The following is a 10,047-nucleotide window of genomic DNA, read 5'->3' as shown; positions in this document are numbered from 1 at the left end:
GGCACCTAACAACAAGTGAACCCTGGTGGTTACCAGCAACCATGTCACACTCCTTTGAACTTTCTGTCCTAGATGAGGGTTTTCTCTGATTGTTGTTGTTGTTGTTAAGTGCTATCAAGTCAGTTCCGATTCAGAGCAACCCTGTCCAGGGTTTCCAAGGAGTGACCAGTGAATTTGAACTACTGACTTTGTGGTTCAAACTGACCTTGGGGTCCAGTACTTATCCTACAGTGCCACACCCTGCCTCAATGCATCCAGTGTCAAACTGCTTGTTTGAAATTCAAAATACTGAACTGTCATTTGGCTTTCTATACAATTCTTTCCTTTAAGTGTAAATCTCCTGTTTTCTCAGCAATTCTGCATGGGTCTATATGTATTTTCAAACGCAAATTTTCTGATGCTGAGGTTTCTGTGTGGGGCTTAGTTTTACATGGATGTTCGTATACTCTTTACATAGGCCACTAGTTTAAAACAAAGCCTGTTACTTCTGGGCAATTCCTAACTCCCCTTCTAGCACATCCAATCAAGTACAAGCTGAAGGCAGACTTAGAAGCGCTCTATTATCAACTGTATTAATTTCTATCACACAGGTGGTCTATTTTACAATACTAGGTAGGAGAAGCATTCAATATAGTGCAGTCAGATAAACACATGACCCTTAACCCATTTTAAAACACCCATGTTTAATCTTCTCCACTCTTGCACTGTCTCTCCATTATGACCATGCGTCTCTATCAGGGTAGATCTAGTCAGCTCTCTGGCTCTTTACCAGCCATATTGTTTATCTGGCCTGGCTTTTGCCCTCAGTGACTCCAGTGTCTGCTTTTCTTACCTCAGCTACAGCATTCCATCTCTTATATTCCTTTCAACCATCACATTTAACTACCAAAGTAAGCTTCGAAGAATCAAAAGTTTTACTTTCCATATTCCTTTGTTCTTTCTCTTTCAAAACCCAGCTTCCATGAGTCTGGAGCCACTGAAACAAATCCCACTCCTGATGTCAAACTGTAAAAAAATAAAATAAAATGACACCAGCAATCCCTCCCACATAATGCTCTACTCATTTGGATTGGGACTCCTTCCCCCAAAGATTTCTGTGCTCTTCGATTTATGCCATGTAATTTTGGCTGTTTGGGCATTCTCAAGAGACTCAAATTATGTTCCTTTTCAATGTTCTTTGAGTTTGGGGAACAAACAAACAAACAAAAATCTGATGGGACAAGATCAGGTCTATAAGGTGGACAGGGAAAAGGTTTCACAAGGAAATTCTCCTAAGACAGCATTTGCTACCCACATAGAATGAGTAAGGGCATTGTTGTGACCTCAGTATAACTTTCCTGGTGGTTTTCTCACCAATACACTTTTCAGTTTTCTTAAGACGTCTTCCTAAGAAGCCTCTGTAATCAGCCTGTGTCCACCGAGAAAACTATATCACAATTGCTCCTTGTACATCACAAAAAGACAACCACCATAATTTTCTTTCCTGACTTCTCTTGACTTATATTTATCTGGTCCCTGTGGAAGCCATTGTTTTGATTGGCTCTTTTTTGTTGTTTTTTGAAGGCACCCTAATGAGACTATGACAAATGTATGACTGAAAGAACTTGTCTGCAGCCATCCACTGATCACAAAGACATATTTAAACATGTTTTATTTGGAATAAACCTATGCATGTTTGAACTGGGACTCTAATAGGAATATTTTTGGACTTAACTTCATATATACATACACAAGTTACTATATATTGCTGCTGTTGCTAGGTGTCATTTTGTCTGTTCCAACTCATAGTGGCCTCATGCACAAAAGAACAAAATACTACCCAGTCCTGTGCTATCCTCACAATTTTCACTATTTTTGAGCCCTTTGTTGCAACCACTATGCCAGTTCATCTCATTGAGGGTCTTCCTCTTTTTCTCTGACCCTCTATTTAGCCAAGCATGGTGTTCTTCTCCAGGTAATGGTGCCTCCTTACACATATATATTTTTCTGTCAACTGAGGGCATCTTATAAGATAAACAGCACCCCAATGGTACTGAATACGCCTAGATCTAAGATCTTGGATTCTAAAACTTTATTCAATAAAAGGAACTAAAATTCCTTGGAGAAATGACTTATTTTGGGACTGAGACGAGAAATATACAAGGTAACACTAGAATGTATTATAGTACCAGAAAATAAGAAAATGCTAAAACAAAACAAAGCAAAGCCACAAAAAGCAAACCATGAACAAAAAGAAAACCATGGCATACCATCACTTGGTGATGGTATGTCACAGGGGCACAGAAGACAATTGAAAAAGTTCTGGATGACCGACAAAGCTGTAACGATCTGAATGACAAAATAAAGTAGTATTGGATTATACTACAAACTATTAAGTAAATATCCATGACTTTTGTACTAAAATAACTTTTTAGTTGAAAAAACAAACAATAATTTTACAGTGGTAAAATCTGACAAACACTATTTGAGTCAAGTGATGAAGGTCAGCATATATGAATCATGTTGGTAGCATATGTCCCTGATATGATGTGATGAATATGGCACTTTAGTTCTGTGATCTTCCTCTCAAAACAAAACAAAACAAAACAAAACAAAAAACCCTCATTTTAGCCATTTCTAAGGAAATATGAATATACTATTGAATTCACTTAGTAACTACATATCAATACCTGTCCATTAATTGTATCAAATGTGCTATTACAATTTGGTGTTGTTCTTAAGTGCTTTTGAGTCAGTTCTGACTCATAGCAACTATGTACAAGGTTTCTGAGCAGCGGTTGGTGAGTTTGAACTGCCAACCTTGTGGTTCAAACTAACCTTGAGGTTGAGTGCTTCTCCTATGGCACTACAAGATGCTAATAATAGGGGAAACTATGATGAAGGAGAATAACATCAGAAATCTCTATATCATCTGCTAATTAAATTGTAAATCTAAAACTATTCTAAAAATGCAGTCCAAGTATAACTATAAGTGTTGACTATAGCTCTATTATTAAAAAGGGGAGGAGGACAACAGGAGGAATTCTTATGATGATGGGCCAGTTCAGTATCTTGACTATACTGCTGTTGTTTTTGTTGTTAAATGCCGTTGAGTCCGTTCTGACTCACAGCAACCTCATACAGGGTTTTCGAGGAGCAGTTGGCAGATTTGAACTACTGACCTTGTGGTTTGCAGTTTACCCTAAAGCCCCCACATCAGGAGTTCATGGTAGAAAATACAAAAACCTGTACCTGTGATAAAATAATATAGAGCTGAATAAACACACACACAAATGAGCAGTTGTTGCTGTTATGTGCCGTGGAGTCGGTTCTGACTCATAGAGACCCTGTACAGGGTTCCTGAGGCTGTAAATCTTTATGGGAGCAGAAAGCCTCATCTTTCTCCCATGGAACAGCTAGTAGTTTCTAACTGCTGACCTTGAGATTAGCAGCCCGATTCGTAATCACTACGCTGCCAGAGCTCCTTAACTGAGTACTGTTGTTGTTAAGTGCCGTCGAGTCGGTTCCGACCCATAGCGACCCTGTACAGGGTTTCCGAGGGTGTAAATCCTTACGGGAGTAGAAAGCCTCATCTTTCTCCCGCGGAGCGGCTGGTAGTTTCGAACCGCTGACCTTAAGGTTCGCAGCCCGATTCGTAACCACTACGCTACCAGAGCTCCTTAACTGAGTACTAGAGAAGCTTAAATAAGGTTTTCGGTGTATGAACATTCTATTCTATAGTTTGGCAAAATCTTGACATTGAGGGAAACTGGTAGAAAGCTAGAGGAGATCACTTTCTTTCTGTTATTTTTTTAAACTGCAAGTGAATCTACAATCATGTGAATACAAATTCCAATTTAAAAACTAAACCAAATTAAAGTCATGGTGTGGTGATGTAGGATAAGCACCAAACTACTATCCACAAAGTCATTGGTTCAAACCCACCAGCTACTCCTCAGAAACCTTATACAGGGTGACTATGAGTCAGAACTGACTTGACAGCACTTAATAACAATAGCAACAGTATGTTTGGCAAATGACAAGGTAGGAATAACTTTGAGTGATTTCATACCTCTGAGGTACGTTTTCACATGAATCAAGGAATCTTCCAGATAGAAAGGCTAGGGCAAATACCAAGAGAAAGTAATGACAATAACAACAAGGAGACTAAGGAGAAGAAAAAGGAGAAGGGGAAGAAGGAAAAGTAATAGGAAAAATAACAGTGTCCCCATTGATAACCAGAAGTCAACACTTTTTTTTTTTTTTTAATCACTTATCCCTTTGGAGGTTTCCAGCAGTTTCCAGGATTGAGGCTGGTGTTCGCATTGGGGCAAACAGCTAGTTTATTTTCCACAATTGCAATAATATTTCTATTCTTATGTATATAAAAGACATTCCACATAAGCATGTGACACACTGGCTAGCAGACTGAAGGTATTCAATAAATATGTTTTGAACTAATAATAAAAAACTTGAATTACTAATTGTGAATTACAGATCTAGATTCTCAAGGACCAATCAATGTGGTTGGCATAAACATTCTCCAAGACAAGGGTAGAGTACTTAGTGCTCCTGTTCAGCACAGGCTTGGGTTGCCTTAACAAACCGTATCCTATTTCCCATGTGAGTAAGGTAGACCTGGAGTGACAAGCCCGCCAGCCATGCCTCCTATGGTTGTATGAAGGCAGTCTCTCCCTCCAGGCCACTTCCAGCAGCACAATAATATTCCTAGCATCGCATCAAGGGTGATGGTGATAGCATCAATGGGGAGAAAAGTCTCAAGCTCCTAACAGGAAGAGGGGACTCAAAGCATTTGAACGCCTGGTGCCACATCCTTCAAGCTCTGTCAAAGAGTCTCAGTGAGCACCACATGATAACAGTTTGTATCAATAATTGGAAGCATAAGCCTCCCCCAAGGCCTTGGACTTTGTACACCCTGTTTCAGCACCGGAGCTCCCATCCTTTTTCCTGCACCTGCACTTGCTCCCATACTGAGACAGCATCTGCCCTATCACATAATACAGGTACAGACATGTCAGGCAGAGTGATTGTATCTCCTCATCTGGCCTGGCGTTTGTCGGTCTTGCTGTGGCAGGGAATGTGATCTTTGCTGATAAAAAACAGCCCTCACATTTGTCAGGCAGGCCCTTTGTTCCTCTAGGGTCCCCTGCTGTTCTGGGTTCTCTAAAGAATCAGAGATTTAGGCCTCTCTCTATCTCTTTGGCCCTTTCCAGCCAAATGGTCAGATCACAAGACAGCAGGTGTTGCTCAGCTCAGCATTTGTGCCTCCAACACAAACATACCTCTGCCTGCCACATTCCAGAATCAATCAAAGAGGCTTAGCAGTCCGTGTGTACCCGTATGTGTGTTTGTGTGTGTGCGTGTGTATGCTTATATACCCTTTGGTCTTGAGTGCACAAGTGTGTGTTTAGCTTTGATGTTTTATTTTTTATCTTGAGCTTTACACTGAGAGTTCTTGACATCCTGGGTGAGGTGGCAATTAACAGCAAGAAGAATGGTAACAAATAAGGAATCTGCAAAAGGGCAGATGTAAAATGTCTTCTCTGACTTTGAGTCCCAGAATGAAGGAAGGCAGATAAAGTATCTTATGGTCTGTCAGTATTCTTGTAAGGAATTACTAATAGTGTTCAAGGGTCTACTCATGTTTTTCACAATACATAGTCCTACTAGGGAAAGATGTAAAACCTGGCTCAATTAAATTCTCTGGAAACACTATCCATAGAATATACATAAGTATACATGAGGGTAAATGAAAAAGTATTGCTATAAAATATAGAAATATTTATTACACAAAAAGATCAAAATGTGAAGCTATTGCTTTTCAATATATTCTCCATATAGGTCTATACATCTCTCTTATTTTTAAGAATGTTGTTTCTGTTGTTAAGTACTGCACAGTCGGTTCTGATTCATAGCAACCCTGTATACGGTTTCTGAGGAGCAGCTGATGGGTTTGAACTGCCGATCGTGTGGTTTACAGTCCAGTGGCCATCCTACAGCACCACACCAGAAGTCATATTTTTAAGAATACAGAAGTATTTTTATTTTTTCACTTAATGATACAACACACAAATGTTGACAATACATAGTTATAATTAACTTTTTTCCTCTCTTATTTACAACAAGAATCTAGAGAAATTGCTGTAATCACTATATGGAGCATACTATATTGGGATCTTAATAATTTATTCCAACCCACTTTTTTTCTTTTATGCTCTAAACATCTTCATTATGTTGTTTGATGAGGTAGTGTCCAAAGTCAATCAAACTTTCAATGAATCTGATTTGCTATTTTGTGGCTCTTAATACAATTTACTTTGACTTAACTGAAAAATTACCTAGATGTCACCAGGGCCAACAGCTGGGGGAATTGGTGCACAACACAGACAGTACTATCTTGCCAGCAGGGTCTAGGTCTATATACTTCTGAAGGCAATGTTTCCATCTTTCTAGCCCTTCCCCCCAAGAATCCTGTACTTTTAGATTTGTTGTTGTTGTTAAGTTCCATCAGTAGGTTCCAACTCATAACAGCCCTCTATAGGGTTTATGAGGAACGGCTGCTGAGTCTGGACTACTAGACTTGCAGTTCACACTGAGCTTGCAGTCCAGTGCTTATTCTAGAGTGCCATACCAGGACTCCAGTTTAGATTTGTTGTTGTTGTTAAGTGCCATCGAGTCGATTCCAACTCATAGTGATCCTGTACAGAGTTTCCAAGGAGCAGTTGGTGGTTTTGAACCACCGACCTTGTGGTTCACAGTCCAGTGCTGATTCTACAGAGACACACAGAAGTCCTAGTTTAGATGAATACCATGTCAAAATGGCGATTTTGGCTTCCTCAAGGAACTCAAATCATGTTCCGTTTAAAGTTTCTCTGAATTTTCTGAAAAAGGAAGTTTGCAGGGGCAAGATCTTAGCCATGGAATAGATAATTTCCCAAGGAAATTATCCTAGAACAGCCCTCGCCAGCATCAAAGAACGAGCACAGGCATTGTGATAGAAAAAAATTTCCTTGGCACAACCCTCCTGTCCTTTTTCTCAGCAATGAAGTTTCCAATAGTTTTAAAATTTTTTCTTCCTAATAAGCCTCTGGGGAGTGCAATGGCTCTAGAGAATAATCACTGGACTGCAAACCCAAAGAAATCCCAAATAATAGTCATCATATCCTTCTGAAGCATCCTCTCTGTCTTGAATTCAACAAATCCAGCAGATCTCTTCAAAAGTCACTATTTTAATTGGATCCTTTTTTTTTTTTTTTAAGGCACCCAAATGAGACCAAAACAACTGTGTTACTGAAAGAATTTGTCTGGAGCCGTCTGCTGATCACCCAGAAATGTTTAAGCATGTAGTGTGTGGAATAAGCCTGTACATTCATGAACTGGAACCTCTGTAGAAATACTTTTTGTATTTACCTTCAAACTTATCTCTACACAGAATCATTATTCTTTGAAAAGGGTTTCTGTTGTTAAGTGCCATTGAGTCAGTTCTAACTCATAGCAACCTTGCATAGGGTTTCCAAGAAGCGCCTGGTGAGTTCAAACAGCCGACCTTGCTGTTCAAACTGTTGTTGCAGTTTAATGCTTACCCTACAGCACCACACCAGGACTTGTTGTAAGGGTTGAACATCATTTCCTAATGAGTTGGATATATTATTGTTGTATCAGTTTTCCAAAGCCAACATGCAAAGGATTATGAGATAATTTCATCTACAAATATAAGATGGTTCTTCACCAATTCTTCTCTGGAGGAGTGTGGTACAGTGAATTATAGCTCTTCTACCATAGTCTTTGAAGCTCCCACCAAATGACTGTGTATTGTTGTTAACTGCCATTGAGTCAGTTACAACACATAGAAATCCTGTATAGGGTTTCTAAGGAGTGGCTGGCGGGTTTGTACTGCTGACCTTGCCGTAAGCAGTCCAGTGTTATGCTATAGTGCCACCCCAAATAATTGTGCGGGAACAAGATAACAGGGTGTATAGGACTCTAACATGGGAACTGGTTAGTTTTCTCATCCTGATAGGTCTAAAAGAAGACATTTCAGAAGCAGACAGATGATTCCAAGGGCATCAAGACAGAAGAGCTATGAATGGAGTTTGAGATCCTGGTGCAGAAAAGCAGTTTCAGCAGAGGTGGCAGAGGCAGTGGTACAGAGATACAGAGCAGCAGACTGCCTCCTAGTCCATGGACAGAGTAAAGCTGAGTACCTTTGGGAAGGAGGATATCTTGTAGAAGAGCCTCTTTTGGTATCTATCTTCAGCACTAACAGAGTCCTGGTGTGGTTCTGCAGGTTAATGCCCTGGACTATAAGGTCAGTCTGAACCACAGGTCAGTGATTCAAGATCACCAGCCACTCCTCAGGAACCCTATACAGGATCACTATGACAGCACTTAACAACAGAAATAAAGAAGCTTTGCAACACTTGCACAAGCAGGGCAGAGGCCTGGGCGCCATGTGACTGAGAGGCTCTCCAGACTGGAGAATGGCTGTATCCTGAGTTGTTTCTGATCCTGAATTGTATCCTGTTCACATACCTAATAAACCCCATAATCTTTAGTATAGTATGTGAATTCTGTAGGGCCATTGCAATGGACTATTGAACTCAGCAGAGAAGTAATAGTGCTGGGGGAGGGATGGGGGTGTTAGAATAGGATAAAGAAGGCTGAAAGGTGATGGAATGTCTGGCCTCGACCTCATAGGTAGATTTTGAGTTTGATTCTCCTGTCTCTTTGTGAAGCTGGAGGAAGTCAGACATGGTCCCCCTTGCTGTTTTGCAGTGAGCAACGCCTTAGTCAGCCACGAAATTCTCATAAATTTATTCTTTGTATTTTAAATACTCCTTAAACCTGCTTTAGTCACTACTAATTCTCAGCAGTGCATCCTAACTCCCATCTACTGGAGACGGAGAGAAAGGCTCATTGTTGAGATGATGATGTGCTGACCTAAAAGCTCTTATAAGCAGAATGTAAGACTGAAAGTGTAGGGTTTTTTGTTTGTTGTTTTTATGAGCAACTATGGACACTTATCAAAATTGTTTTGTGCCCCAGTCAGCTTTGAGTCTGAACAGAGAGTCACAGATATCCCAGTCATTCCTGAAGAACAAGCACATGGGCTACACAAGGTGGGGTTAGAGAGTCTCTGCTCGGTTCCAGAACCCTTCCCATGTCTGTCAAGGCCTCACTGCAAAGCCCTAGTGTGGAATGATGCATTATGGTCCACACATGGCTCCTGATGTATCCAGGCCATGTTTCATGAGAGGCAAGACTACTGTGGAATGTGTTTCTATCCAGGATGACTGGTATGTTTCCATTGGTTAGAAGCTTGAAGATGATCATCTCCACAGTACCTTCCAGATCGAAGACTATTTCTCTAAAAGCAAGTAAGTGTTGGATTAGATGAGTGATACCCCTACACCATGCTGAGGTCCCAAAGCAGGCTTTATTCAAAGTTTGGTACTCTAAATACTGTGGTGGTAGCCTCCTCATTTCTGCCAAGCTGTGCAGGACAGTTGAGAAAGAGCTATCTCTGAGTCCTTTTCATTTTCTAACATGAATGTTCACCTCCAGACCAGAGGAAGGCACTGGTGTATACCAATCCTCCTTGAACCCTCATCATTAGGTCCCTTTTGTCATGGAGCTGTTTGTTCAATAATTAAAGTTTAGTCTCTTTCTGTCCCTAGAACATTAGAATCTGAATCAACAACACAGCCCTGATTTGCTGAGTCCTTTCTACATTCCAGGTATTGTGCTCAGAATTTACAAAGAGGAGCACATCAGGACCCCAGCCCTCAAATAACTGGTGGGAGGACAAACATAGGCTGTGATAGTCATGGCAACACCAGGAACTACTGGAGAAAAATAACAATGAGACATTGACGAAGAAATGGGGAGAAGATGGTCTTTGAAATATTGGAAAAGTGGGAAGGAAGATGGAAAACACTAGTAAGAAAAGTCACCAGCAAGGTCAGCAGTTCGAAACTACCAGCTGCTCCGTGGGAGAAAGATGAGGCTTTCTGCTCCCATAAAGATTTACAGCCTCGGAAACCCTGT

This window comes from Chrysochloris asiatica, unplaced genomic scaffold, assembly GCF_000296735.1.
Source record: "Chrysochloris asiatica unplaced genomic scaffold, ChrAsi1.0 scaffold00036, whole genome shotgun sequence".
Lineage (NCBI taxonomy): Eukaryota > Metazoa > Chordata > Mammalia > Afrosoricida > Chrysochloridae > Chrysochloris > Chrysochloris asiatica.
Note: the sequence above shows the minus strand (reverse complement) of the source record.